This window comes from Daktulosphaira vitifoliae, unplaced genomic scaffold, assembly GCF_025091365.1.
Source record: "Daktulosphaira vitifoliae isolate Bord-2020 unplaced genomic scaffold, ASM2509136v1 Scaffold_4, whole genome shotgun sequence".
Classification (NCBI taxonomy): domain Eukaryota; kingdom Metazoa; phylum Arthropoda; class Insecta; order Hemiptera; family Phylloxeridae; genus Daktulosphaira; species Daktulosphaira vitifoliae.
This window is the reverse complement of record NW_026099575.1, coordinates 24,832,279-24,846,438: the sequence shown is the minus strand read 5'-3', so window position 1 is coordinate 24,846,438 and position 14,160 is coordinate 24,832,279. Positions and strand designations below refer to the sequence as shown.

The 14,160-nt window shown below is 31.5% G+C and overlaps 1 protein-coding gene across 2 annotated transcripts in view; it reads right to left on the bottom strand.

The window, feature by feature from the left end:
* Positions 1-14,160, bottom strand: part of LOC126904261 (uncharacterized) — a 53,415-nt gene that overhangs the window by 32,498 nt on the left and 6,757 nt on the right. Inside the window, exon 1 of one of the 2 annotated variants that reach the window (XM_050683146.1) lies at positions 7,368-8,005. The exons of the other annotated variant lie outside the window; for it this stretch is intronic. The gene's annotated coding sequence lies outside the window, so the exon portion shown is untranslated. Of the gene's footprint in view, positions 1-7,367; positions 8,006-14,160 lie in introns of those variants that run through there. 2 annotated transcript variants of the gene reach the window in all.

Genomic DNA, 14,160 nt, shown 5'->3' with positions numbered 1-14,160 from the left:
AATAGATTTAAATGAGGTAAATTAACTGTTTTAATAATGTAACTTGAAATACTTTAAACTAGAATAGGATGGCTGAATTTTCAAAATAAACTTTGAACAAAAATTAGGAAACAATTATTTATTTAGAATTAACAAGAAAACCCGTTTTTAAAAGTGTTAAACAAAAAATGGAATGACAAATCTCAAGTGAAACAAACAACACTATCAATAAATTATGTTTAAAATGTCAATCTTTTAAACAAAATAGTGAAGTTCATAAAGAAAATATAATAATTTTAAAGCTCTACAATTACAATAGAAAAATTAAGCAAAATAATGCGAAAAGATAATAGAAGAAAATAAAGTAAAATATAAATAATTAAAAAAATATATAATTGTTTTGATGTAGTATAGACTCTAACATAATAATGTATGATGATAAAGTTCTTTATTAACGCAATTATTAAGTACACATTGTTTAGTAAATCAATCGGTATTAAATATTGTTTAGGAATCTATTGAAGGTTATCCACAAAAAAACTTACAATTATGTTTAGCAAATAAAAAACTGTTCGTTTGTATTTTGTCGAATTGAAAAAAACATCACTAAAATAAACATTACTGTATTTTTTGAGGTAAAACATGTCAGTTTTATTTGAGTACAATTGTGTTATTCGTTGGTTCCGATATGTAGGCTCCGCTTATTTTATTACGTTTTTTATATTTTGGTTGTAATAAGATAGGTAGTTACAACTTTATGTAATAAGAAATATTTAAGTGTGAACATAACACAACGTTCTATATTTTCATAATGGAAAACTTCTGATTAAGACAAATGGAGCTAACCAACTCAATAAAACCATCAATCACTGGACTATATATACACATTAGACACATAAAGTTTTCTAGATAATAATAAGAACTTTAATAACATATAATAGTAAAGGTATAAATTAGAATTTACATCTGGTCGATTCATTTATGTATTACTTTATTCATCCGTTATGTCCGCATTTGAACTTTTTTTTTAATAATATATGAAAAAACTTAGTTTTATTTACTTGATAAATTTTTACAGGTATTAGCAATTATTATTTTCATAAAATATTATTTTTACATAAAATTATGATTTATCTATTAACTACTTTTCTTATACATAAAACACAACTAATCATATGTATAAGGTATAATTGATAAAATAAACGTTCAAAGAAACGTTTTACTGAAAATCGAAAAATAATATGTTTAGGTGAACTAAGATATCCGTATAAACATTACTGTGGTTTTCTGAATTTCATTTTAAAACTCTCTTTTATCATAAACAGATTAAACAGAAAACATTGCTTGAGATGTCAACATTCAAGACTTTTACTATTTAGTTCAATAATAATCACTATTTTTTAATTGAAATACAATAGTTTATTAATTTGTTAATTAATAAAAAAATTTAATAAAAATCTCGCAATTTAAATCACGATAACTGTTTTAAGATTTGGACATATTTTCACCGTTGAAAAAAAACTGAATTTAATGTTTTCGAATAAATTCATATGTGCAAGTTATATTTCCGAGAAACACAATCGAGACAGGATATATACTTTTTTGATGTACTCCTTTCTTGAAAAAAAAATAAAAACAGTCGGTTGGCTAAAGGTTTGCGATGGCTAAAACAACGCAAACGTATCAGCTTTCTCTTGGGACATTTGCAAACAGCAAAGTATTCTGGTGAAGTTCTTTGCTCCTTACTGCTAGTTTTACACACACTCGTATGCGTGTATGTGTGTGTGTGTGTGTGTATGCGAATAAAGAGAAGCGATAAAGTAAAACTCTAGAATAACGACTTTTTTCAGGCCTTATATTTCAGTAATAGCAAAAAGGCAGCATTTCGTTTGACTGTGCACGCGTTATTACACAAATAACAATATGTGCACTTTTAGTGCAGTAATATGCAATGTTTTCTAGTCGCCGACGGTTGTTTAACGATTTTCGTGTATTATTGCCACAATATCTGAACCGAAATCACCGTAAACCAAGTTATGAATAAATGTTGAACAAATATCTTACTGCACAATAAGAGATATGACGTACTTATACATTTTTATAACACGTCCAAACCGCAAGGGTTGACAGTTATCATATTTTTTCCTATCACGTCACAAAATATCATTTGAAATTGATACCTAAGAACTAAAAGTCAGAACCAAATAACACTAATTCTAAGAGTTGCATTAAAAAAGTATAAATTTACCGTCAAGAAATCATCTCTCACGAGAGTTAAAATATTTTCTACATTTCGAACATATAGGTTTCTAGAGTAGACAAAAATAAAATAGGATAAGATAGCAATAATACAAAAATCCACAAAATAATTAAGCCAAAATAAATAACAATTAAAATAAAACCACAATACGTAGTTTACAAAAAATTAGAGCCGGACCGATATTTAATATCAGACGATATATGCAACGTTGGATTTATCAGTATGGGATTTTAATAAAATCCTATATTTATACCAAATTATAAAAAGTTCTATAAAAATCCAATCATCATAATGGTGAATTCATTATTAACCTCGCAAATAATTGAATATTATCACAAACAGTCATTTTTTACTGATAATTTTAAATAGTTCCATACTAATATATATATATTGATTACCTTTTTACTGATCTAATCGTTATTAGTGTTAAAACTATTTTGTCTTTTGAATTTTCTGTTTTTAACATTTTTGAGCTTTATCAATATTAAGAGGAAATTTTTTTAATTTTATGCGAATAATACTAGTTTTTGTAATATATATATGTATAATAATATTACATATATAAAGTGTACCGACAGGTTTTGACATCGTTAATCACTTTTAATCCATAGAATTATTCGCATTACTTATTTTTTTTTAAATTTTTTTACAAATTTGGAGTGCGTTAAAAGCATATTTATTTGTCTCTATAAGAAAAAAATATGAATTACGTATTTTTTATTAATTTATACATTTTTTTAATGTATTATTTAGTTTATCTACTGATATATCCATGTCTTTGTAAAAACATATGTCTGTAAATATTTTAAATTTTAATATTTTTTTTTATAATTCTATAAAACTATTACATTGTTATAAAATGTTATGCTATATTAAATAAAAATAGTAAATATTATTAAGAAAATATCAGATTATAATGTATTGGAAAAAAGTGATTTGGACAAACCTACAAAAAATATACTGTTAAAGTATATTGAGAACTAGAATTATGTTAAACTTTTTTCTTGTATCGATTTTGGTCATACTTAAATCCAGTTCTGAGTATTGTAATAAATGATGAGAAAACGAAAAATGAATTTTTATTTTTTATTCCTTCCATTAATGTATACCAGATGTAACTGTTAAAAAAATTATAACATTTGAAACGCTAAAAAAAGGTGTTGATAACCTCTAAGTAATAACGAGAAAAAAAGATTCATAAAATAATTGAAGATATTTACAAATCACAACGGTATTTTTAAAAAAATATCAGTATTCAGTATACATTACAAAAAGATTTGTGTAAGTAAAAAAATAAAGCCAGACAAATGAATAGCATCTAAACTGCTAATAGTATTTAAAAGAAGTTTATTTGTTGAAGCATTCATGATCAACAAATGTAAACAATTGTTTGCGCTCATTTCGGTACAACTGCAAAAAATAGTAAGTGCATACTTAATTAAACGTTTGATACATACGCGTGCACCTGTATAGACAAATTAGAATATTAGTTTTGCCTAAGGGTCCCCTGAATGAACGAGAAGACACAAAGTACACGTTTATAATTTCGTTGACGAGCACAACACCTCAACCGGCGCTGCCATTGCCGGCTCATGTGCTTTTCACAGACCTCATACCTTCGCCCTTTGGTGGATCAAAAAACAGGAACAGCCACCTACAGGTTCTGATTTCGATCTAGGGTTATTTTCGGTAAAGCTATTTGCTCGGGTCGTTTCGGCCAAACAATACGACTTATAACGGCCGTCGACCACTAAAAACGATTCCGCGACAATGTAGGTCAAGTCTCCGTTCCGTCCACCGAGTAGTTCGCCTTCGACCCAGTCGTCGACCCTAACCGAGAAAAAAATAATCACGTGGCTTACTCGAAACGATAAATAAAAGTTCCTACACTCAAAAAAAAAACTATTCGTTGTAAACAATGAAAAGGAAGTGATAAAAAAGTATCCATCCAGTATCTGTGTATATGCCGATGGCAATCGTTTTAACTATCCTCCACCTTTTATTTATTTATAATTTTTTCCACATATACACGCAGCAGTCATTTTACCGTGGGACAGTATTTTTTTATTCTGGCCAAAAAGAAAAAAATATATTTATGTGGTAAAAAAAAAAAATTAAATTATTATGAAACTCTTTGTTATCTCGAAAAACATCCTATCTATTCTTTAACAATGTTCGCCCCCGAGTACACTACAAAAGGTAAATTAAAGTGTCGCTTTATTGGATGATCCGGATTTTTATTTTTCTCAGTACTGATTTGTCCTTTAATAACATGAAATATTGTAATAATAAAACGCCTCTTTTGATACCACCCACTCGTGTAACCTATACAACTAGTACTTCTTTCATTTGTAATTTTTTCGACTAGTTTTTTAAATATACAATATTTCCTTAAAATAAAATACTATTGAAATGTAATTTGTCATATTTAAATTATCATGTAGCTCACAATCATATATAAAGAACAAACGAGTGAATATTAAAAAATAATTTATAACATATAAAATTATTGTTAGCATATAGGTAGAGTTAAAACGACAATTATTATTATTCTAAAATAAAAAATAATTTAACTTATTAACCCGCTTGTTAAAACATTGAAGACTAATGAAAAAAATATTGTTCAGAATAAAATAAAAATGCAGATTACTTCCATTATTACACCGCTATCGTGCAACTAACTCATATTAGCTGAGCAAATAAAATATAAAATGATACAAACATTTTTACAATTAATTATACCAGATAATAATCTAATATAGTCATCATTTCTGTATAAATTAATTAGCAATTAAACAAAATATTAGTGAAACATAAGTGAGTTGCTTTTTATTAATTAATTTAGTACACACTAAATTATAAAAAGCAACTCCCAAAATTCAATTCAAAAATCCTTTTGCTACGTATTTAATATAGTAAATGAGATAATCATCACTTGTACACTATTTAATTGACTTAACCTATTCCTTTGCTATGGTTGACTATCACTTTAGGTTGGTTAAACAAAAGTGCTCGTCTGCAATTTCATTAAAAGATAAAAGAAACGACATTATATCCCAGCGTTTCTTACATTGTAATAACTCATAAATTTTCATAGTTATTTTATCACAATAATCTTGAAATACATGTTAACACTTTTTTTTTTCTTATTAACACACAAAACAGTACAAAGAAAAATAATGGGTTTTTTTATTAGCCATCACACTCGCACTTGTATTTATTGAACTAAAAACACTATAGTAGATAAACAAAGTTAAGAAGCATAATAATTGATTATAAAATAAACTAAAAAACAATAGTGCATTTTTAAGTCAATGATTAAAGTTTTTAAAAACCAATTTTTTTAAAAACAATACAGAGATTAATAGTGCCACAATTGCAAAAATTAATTTTGTCGATAAAGATAATATCGAGAGAGGTTTTATTTTATTTTATTTAGTATTAAAGTGCTTTTAAATGTTTTAAAAAAGTTCGTTTAAATCGTCTTTCAATTAAGCTAACAATATTTCCAATTATATTGCTCTGCAATAATATATTATAAGCCATAATTTTAATTAAATCCGTTTTTCTTTTCTAAATGTTAGCACTTCAGAACGAATAACTATACTTTCGAAAAACTGTCTTAATTAATGGACAATGTAATTTTCAGAAAACACAATTCAATTATACTTGTGCAAGATAGTTTACCTAATAATTAACGAGAGTAACATTAGAGTGTAAATAGTTCTGTTTTTAGGTAATACAATACATACAACATTGTAGGCTACTCGTCAATTGGTTTTGACATTGATGCAGTTTTTAGTCGATTGTCTTAACAAAATGTCAAACTGTCAATTTATAAGTGTTTTTATTTTTGAACGACAGCAAAAATAGTTAGAAATGTTTTATTCGCATTAAACACAAATTAGCAAGGACGGTTAAAAAAAGACGAGATCGTGATTTTTACAATTAAATTTGTGATTAAATGATCAAAGAGTTGTAAAACGATTTCGGGACAACATTTGCTTTTAAATTCGTTCAATAAGTATGAATAATTTATATTTTTCGATATCTATAACATATAGGCAAATTATCAGCCTACGGAGTGTATTGAAAAAATATTAGTGTAACCAGACAACTCCAGCGGCACCCCAATCGCTAATAATGTTGTCGTGTTATCCGTTGGCACGCGCGTTTATGCTATTCGATAGCTGCCGAGTGCCGCGATACCGTTTCAATTGACGAGCGGAACCCATCGTCAACTCCTTCACCTTCTCCCCACCTGATCACCAACCCTTTTATGTTCACGCATACACTATATCTATCGCTTGCAAACGGCCTCCGGTGATTTTTGAATTTTCTGTTTTCGAAAAATCCAACGTGAAAGTTTTACTAGAAACATTGCCGGTAATTAGTACAATGTAAAAACACTTCTTTCTTTTTAAATTTCTCTGGAATAACATATAAAAACGAAAATATTTCAATTTATATGTAGTACGCGTATAAAGCACATTGTAAATTCATAGAAATTATGTCATAAGGTTAACTCAAAAAAAAAAAGAAAACATCAGTACAATAATAAATAGAAAACAGAAAATTAGTCATTTAGTTTAAATTCGCAGTGCAACGGTTTGTACCGAGTTCAAGATGTTATTAAATGAAGCGAAATATGGATATTTTCCGAGACGGCTAAGGACAGGGTAAAATTGTAATCAGACGACATTTTCACATTAGTCAACTATCGATTCCTCACCTCGCCCGACAGCCATTGTTGGCAATTATTATGATCTAGAACCGTGTTCACGTAACATCAGCAGCCGACAGCCGTTACGTAACGACGTGGGAGACAATAAAACGTTTTGGCAGAACGCGACCGGAATACTCGATAGTTTTCTAGGGATATCAACGTAACCGCTTTATTATGTCGACAACCATTTACAAGGACGTGCAAACACAATATCCAGCTATTATACGGAAAACTTTAACACTGGCGAGGGAGGGGTTCAGAGTGGAATTAAAGTTTCAGTTTTTCTCTTTGATTAACCAACATCAAACACATGACGTAACCATATAACTGCATACAATTCCTCAGTTATGATTATTTAAATATACACAAAGAAAAAATGTACAAAAAATATTTTATACTTACTTGATGGACGCGCCGGTGGTAGTGTCGGTGGTGAAGGTGGAAGTGTCGGTGTAATGGCAGTACGATAAAGTGCCGGATAAGAGAACAATGTAACGAGAGCAATTCTGCGTTGTAGCGTCGTGTCGACGCCAGAGATCATGTCGTGTCGCCGGGCTGATGACCCGCACAATCGACCATAACAACAAGTCCGCGACGACGGCGGTGATCCGCTTGCCGCACGCGACGATGCCGTACCACGGTGCGGATTGCTACGCGGCGTCCCATAATATTAGTGAGGATGGTGGCATAATGCGGCCGGCCACCGTTTAGTCGTCGCCACCGCCGCAATACTGGCCACCTTTACGAGATAAGAGCGTACAGTAGCCTTTGTCGTCATCCCGACGGCGTCGGTATTCGCTTCACAAAACTCGCGATGGAATTTTTATTTTTACTGTAATATTTAATAAAAAATATTAAAATTTAATTGCATATATTAAACAAAACTTTTAATATTTTATTAATTTTTTACGATTTCAACAAAGAGACAGATATTGCGAAAGACTTCATATACGCGCGTATAACACATACACAGACACTTTTATACACTCGCGCGCTTCACACACATTCTCGCACACAAAACCGAGAGGGACGCGACCGTCTGCGAGACTACTCTCTGTGTACGGCGGCCGAGGTCCGGGTGATCGCACCTAGTAGTGGCGACGCGAGAGGGCGCCGGCGGTGGCCATCTTTTGCCGCTACCGCCACCGCTCGATCGATAGGACGCGCGCGCGAAGCTCCGCAGCTTCCCCCGAAAATTTCCCAGCCACATGCCCCCCCCCCCGCACACAGCGGCCTGGTCTGCAGCCCCTTCGATCTCTCCTTCGGCGCGAGTCCCGTGGTTTTTATTTATACTGCCGGCATACCGAAGGACGGGTGTTGGCGGAGTGGATGGATAGCGATGGAGCGCTGGCGGAGAAGAAAGAAGGTACACACTGTACGTACGGAGACCACACAGTATTTTATCGGCTGACAGCGAAAAACGAGGAGAAATGAGAACGAGGGGAAGAGTGTAGAACGCAAAAAAAACTCTAATAGATAATGTGTGCACTTTTCTCCCTCGTCATGTCCGGCTTGTGAGAGGGGCCTTTCCTCCAATTGCCCATTGCCAACCGAGTGCACAATCACATGCTCATAGAGGTCCGTTTACAGAAAGATACAGTAGTTATACAAATCATGCGTTACAAAAGGGTAAAACAAAAAAAAAAAACAGAGAAATGACCGCCGCAGCGTTACATTTTAGAGTGTTTTGCGAGTTCAAACGAAAAATCTCTTGACTAAATTTACCGAAAAATTAAGATCAATTGACCAAAAAAAGGGTGCCTAAATATTATCGCTTTGTAGGGTCAAAAAGTTACGAAACATGTGTACGGTTTAATATCCAGTAGAAACTCATGTTTTTTTATCTCGCTTAGTTACATTACATTACTAGAAGAACAACTCGGAATATTCAAATACATTACAAAAGTAGGAATTTACTTAAAAGTATAAGAAATAATTTCCAGGTGTTTTACATTTTTCTTTTCTTTTGTGCTTCCACGACGATACTTCTCTTTTCCGGCTGGCACGTACCTTCACCATTACTCTCATTTGAGCCCACGCTCCAGGTGGTATTGCGTTTTGTGCTTTTTATTTTTACATCATTGCAATAATTCCTTTTGTGCAAAGAGTCTTCTATTGATTTTAACCAAACAAAATATTCGACGTAATAAATTACTGTATACTTAGCATGTAACACGACATATGAATAAGACGTATTACTTGTACAGAGTGTTTATAGAGATGTCTAATTGAATAATATATATATTTATATAAAAGTATACAAATATCCGAATCCTACCAAACATGGGCGTTCAATTAATCATTTTACTTCTTATTAAAAAAAAAAAAAACTTTTGATACTCGCTATTGCCATAAAATATTTCATAAATGAGGACTAAACGTTATACTTTCATCTGAAAAAATTCTTATCTAATGTCGACAATAGTAAGTCAATATTTTTATTACTTTCAATAAATTTGTTAGATAATTTTTCATAATTTCTCAATTTCAACTCAAATTCATTGAATGAACTGCCTCTATAATTTTTTCAAATCTATAAAGTTTCTTAAAACATCATATACACCAGTATATTTTATAAATATAAACGAATTATGTACAGTCTGGTATCCATTAAAATTCACAATGAGGGAATTTTACGTTAAACGAATTCGATCTACTGTTTTGTAACTAAATGGTTTCATTCATTTTAAGATTGTTCAATAATCGTTCCATTAGCTAGAAATTGACTTCAATAAACGTTTACACACTTGAAAGCCCGAGAAAATATTTGTTGTAATTTACATGATAACTCACCTCGTTATTGTAATAAAAAACAAATAAATATTTGCACTGGCATAAACATATCATTCCGTGTCATTTATTCTTGTTAGTCCTGCGCCTTCCTTTCCGTTTCGTTTAACCGTACAAGTGTTTGTGTGTGCACTAATATTTGCCGTCTTACCATTCATCAATACGTTCTGATGGTTTAAGCAACGCGAAGTAAACAAATATTAGTAACAGAAAAACAATTCTCGAAAATAAAAAATTCCATTATAAATATATATTTTCGCTAGTATACAAAACTACAAAATGTTTCAATTTGATGTTCATAAATACGAGTCTCTCAGATTCTCTAACCCTTTATAGTTAATTACAATTCTGTCCAACAAACGGTTTTTTCTAAAGCTAACCGAAAAATTATTTAATTGTTTAATATTAATATTATTGTCACACGCATCGTGCGGAGGGCGACAGATAAAAATCTGGACCGTTTGAATATAATAATATCAAAGCGGCACATACATTCACAATGCCGTAAACTCGTTTCTAAACCTTTCTTTTATTACTGCGAGCACGGTGTTACGAATGAGTGTAATAATTGAATAACGGAACATGCTGAGGGGAGGGGACACGGCAAAAAGTTTCGGGTAAAGCGCGTATTAATTGGCGTCTGAGAATATCCGTGTGCCGTTTTTAACGTAGCAGAGTGTAATTTAAGAACAGGCTGCAACTTGTATCGATTGAAATAATTTCGTTACGCCAGTTTCCGCGTGTCGATATTCTAATGAAGACAGATCGTCATTGTACGCCTGGAGGATATTTTTGATAGAAACTTTCCAGAGACGCGCTTTCCTTATTTTTCCCTATTTTCCAACGACAAAGCTAACCATTTTCGATCGTTACGTACAATACGGCGAACAAATGATCGCGGTTTCCGTCTCCCGTGCAACCCCACCGAATTTGCAGCAACACTCGAAAATCCGTGTAAAGACAACCCACCTAGTGCGATAATATAATGATGGGCACCGCACTTCAATAGTAACAGCTGAACTAAACTCGGCTGTGATGAAAACACAGGCGCGCAGTCATTAAAAACGTTTAATGAGCTTGCATCGAACGATTCTCTCAAAGTTCTGCCAAACGTCTACGCCGCGCCAATATATTGAGCAATAGACGGGCAATTTTAATGGATAAATATAAATAACCATATGCGTTTCCAGACATTGTATTCGTGTGCTCGAATTGGCGCCTGGACTACACTTTGTTCGCTGCGCCACTTATGGAGCAGTTGTTATACAGCCGCAATATTATTGTCTAGCATTCCCAACGTATGGACTGGAAAAGGAGAGATACAATCAATACACGGGAAATGCTTCAAAAGTCACTAATACGGTTTTTAATACGAAACTCTCGTTCTTTTCATAGAAAGGGAGTCGAAAATGTAAACACACGCACTGTTGAAAAGGCCTAATGCTCGTGTATGGCCGATCAGGGTAAAACAAAATAATAAATATTCAATACGTGTCCAAATAAAAAGTACATTCAAAAATATATTTCATTAAAAAGTTTCGAGATATTTTGTGAAGTTGTTTTGGTTACGATTTTATAAAAAAGTAAAACCCTATCTCTAACGAACTGATGTGTATTTTCTTAACCAAAAATCAATGCGTTGGATTATGAACAATCAAATGAAACTTATATATTTATACAGTCGCAAAAACTAATGCAAAGCTCTAAAGTTTTTGGTCCGGGAGCAATTCTAAATATTTATTGAGAATATGTATAAAGGGAAAATGTCGGTTCAAATGTATTACAGCCGGACTGAATCGCAATGGTAAATTAAGTTCTAGGAATGCCACCAAAGGGACCCTTAATTATTATCCAACTGCAAACTATTCCTACTTACTCTCTGCGTTATGTAGTACACGCGTATTTTTGTTTTTATAGGCCGTATTTATTGAATTTTTTATGTTAGAAATATATTAACAAAAAATGCACGAGTTAAAACAAAATAAGAATTTAACACAGCATTCATATGTGTTTGAGCCGTTTTAACACATTTGAGATTGTGCAAATTTGTTGTTGGAGTATACAGTAGCATAGAAATATTTTCCGTTTAAGGAGGCAATCAACCCCCACAACACTATAACCCCAGCTAGATCACAATATTATGTTATCAAACTAGTACGAATTCAACCTATCTGATGATTTAATTAGAATAACTTAACAAAATTTATAAATATTAATATCTATATAAAATCGGAGATAAATTATCTCCATTGAAATGATAAATTAAAACAATTACATATTGTTTCTGTATTTTAATTTTATAAATTCAATATTTTATATTTTCGTGCGAGTACAAAACTAAAAGATGTTGATTTCATTTTTTTTCTTTAGCTAAATATAATAGAAAAAAGTTTTTCTTTGCAGAAAGCACCTTCCCCCGACAATGACAATGCTTTGTTTTTCTTTCTTTTTCATCTTTGACTTTTATAAAATTTTCCTAAGTCGTTCTAGTTTCATGATTATTATTATTTAAGTTTTCCAGTTTTATTTTCTTTCCTTTAATATATTTCCTCAAGTTTTCAATCGCATTTAGAAATTAATATCGGTGTTCAATATGGTTATCGATTTATTACTTATGACGTTGTTAAAATGTATTAATCGCGTTTTATTTATTTGTCAGGCGAAATTCGAAACAAAACGCGTTACTAATTTTTTTGTTGAAGATTTTTTCACAAATGGGAAAAGATGAAAAATCAAAATTTAAAAGTTTAAATATTAAAACTTCAAATAGAATGATTTGATTTAGTTAGTAAACATTTTTTTAATTTACAATGGGTAGAATACTAATTTTAATTACGTAGAATTCGTTTTAATTTCTCTCTAAACAAAATAATTTGTCATACATTTTGCCCGTAAACAGTTACTTTACTAAATAGGACTTTTATACTTTGTAAAATGTTTTAATTTATTACACAGATGTTTTCAGTACTTATGAAGTTGATAATGACATTTTTAATAAAATATTAAAAAATACCTATTATAAATTAAGCAATAGGAAACTTACTGCCTTAACACGTTCCTATACGAATTAAATTGTGTTATTTGAAACGGCTGTGCCTCTCAGAAGCCATTAGTATTTATTGTGGTTTAACTGTAGATAGCATATTATTATAATAATATTATATTGGAATAAAAAAGAAGTTGCGACCCGCCATGAGCAGAGTTTACACTCGACAATCGAAAACAATTTACATAATGCAACCAGAGTACATTTTAAATTTAAATCTTGGTGTCTATACTAGTCGCAATAATAAAAAACCTAAATTTACATTACAATCATAATGCATACAGCAATGAGTATAAAATCACACCAATCACATCACAATAAATCATTAGCTCAGGTACACTGTCAAGACAATAACTCATCGATAATATTTTTGAATATTACGTGCGCTTGTGATAATAACCGAACTATGTTTGTATTTAAAAAAAATACATCGTATCATTGGCAGGACGAAATCTGTAAACTTTCGCTTTGACGTTTTACATTGTAGAAGATCTAGACTTGGCACGGCCAGTGTTTTTTTTAAATTTCAATTAACGTGAGTATTGTACGACTCGAGTAATAAAATCTATAGAGAACGTAAATACATTCACGATTTGGACGGTGCCCAACTATTTAATGACGTTGGGTCAGCCGATAAGAAACGGTACAAGTCTCGAAGGGCAAAATTGCTATGCAGTATTTAAACAGTCAATAAATACCGACAAGATTCACTCGAACTCGATGTGTGAGTGATTAAGAGTCAAAGAAATCGTGAACAATAAATTGCAACGGCAAAGAGAACGAATATTCCAAGTTATTGGGAAACGTGTCGATTAATCACTTTTGTTTTAATTTCTACGGCACTGAAACCTATACGAAAACTTTTTCATTACAGCTCGTTATCCGCTTAAAGGCGTATGGTGTCATGCTACCTACCTTGCACTTTTTGAACAAAGACTATAAATTATACTATGCTTGCATACGTTATACATAAACGGCCAAATAGTAATAACCAATTAGTATGTACATGTTATTACTACAAATTAAATTAAACTTGCTTCCACTTTCTCATAAATTGAATAAACAAATTAGTTAGCGCGGCGGCGGCGGCGATGCAAACTAAGGAAGTTTATTGAATGCTAAAAAATAAATTCTTTATATTTAAAACACAGCAAATCGTTTTCGTTGTACGAGTTGTGTATTTTATTTCTCATTTGCTGCATTCAACTTGTGTTTCCGTGTACATCATTGATTTTAATTTTAACAGACAATCAATCCTTTAAGCCTCTACCGTTTTATTATTTGGTTTTCTGTCCCACAGGGAAAAACATTTTAACGTCTATGATACTAAAAGGGTGTGTATGGCCGCAATGTATTGAA